Here is a 1,348-nt window from a genome sequence, read left to right as displayed (position 1 = left end):
CCTGCTGAATGGTAGCCACTGCAGGCAATTACAGTTTTGCCTACATAACTGCAGGATTACACCCTCAAAGTTATGAAAGTTGCATAAACCAAAAAGGAGGCGGGTGGGAAATCTGCCATAAAACGTTAATTTTAAAATCAGGAAATAACGACTTCCAGTAGCCTTAAGCTACATAGTACTAAATGGCATTTGGTTCTCAAATGGAAGTGTGTGCACGCCACATATTTAATTTATTTTTAAAACAAAGCTCTAAGTCCTGCTGATTGCAGGATAAACAAAGCTGACTGGCAGTTTCCAGAGACCACTTAGAATCTTAATTTCTGCAGAAACATAAAACTGTTTCAGCTTAAAATAGAGAGTGAAAGGCTGATTTAGATCATCGTACCTCAGCCCACGCGTGGGTTTTTCACCCAGCAGCCCTGCTGACTTGCCACAGCTGCACAGGCACATAAAAGAGGGGATGACAAATGGGCCACTCTTGCACATGGCTGGCAAGAAACAAGAGCTGCTTATAGCAGTGAAAGCTGAAGGAGGCACTCACCAGGATGAAAAATAATTTGTGAGGAAGACATGGAAGGTGGTAGAATCTGTTCAACTGCAGCACAACAGGAAGAGTACAAGAGATGGGTTACAAAACAATTTTGCTGCCTGTATTTCATGCTCCCAAAACTCTGAAAAAATGCAGCTCTACAAATAAAGAGCCCTCTGTCTCAGGGGTGGATAACTTCAGCAAGTGAGGATTACCTCAGTGAGTCTGACAGGTACTAAAAGCAATGAAGCATACCACTGCACCAGTGCCAGCAGCACTGAAATCACTGGTCTGGCACCACATCACCCCCGGGACAAGCAAGCACCATGCACGGGAGCCGTTCCTCTGCGCACGGCACACTGCTGCCTTCGGGTCCTCTTACTTGAACAGAGGAGCCATTGAGACAGCAATCACAGTCCCTCTGTTACTGCTATCTCTGGCAAACAAAGAGTAACAGCTATAATCCTACATCCTCTTGGAGATCTAAACTAGAAGGTTCCAACCCGATTCAGACTACCAAGATAATTCTGCCACCTGTAGTGCTCTGTGGCCTGCCACGTGCAGTCCTGCACACCCATCTCCGTCCAGGTGAGAGGCTGGATGCTGGAACGAACAGCAGGTACGAAGCACAAGAGCCCAGCACAGCCACTCAGCTGAACAAGCAGTTGTCCAGAGTCAACGTTGTTAATGCTGATGCACCAAGGCTTTGCATCTTGCATACCTCACACGCTCTTCTGCTCTGTACCTCAGGAGACACAAGAGACCATTTTGTCCATGTTGGATTGACTGAGGTTAGACACCTAGATGCCCATTGGCAAG

Source organism: Cariama cristata, unplaced genomic scaffold (assembly GCF_000690535.1).
Source record: "Cariama cristata isolate BGI_N322 unplaced genomic scaffold, ASM69053v1 scaffold10809, whole genome shotgun sequence".
Classification (NCBI taxonomy): Eukaryota; Metazoa; Chordata; class Aves; order Cariamiformes; family Cariamidae; genus Cariama; species Cariama cristata.
This window is presented reverse-complemented; position numbering follows the sequence as displayed.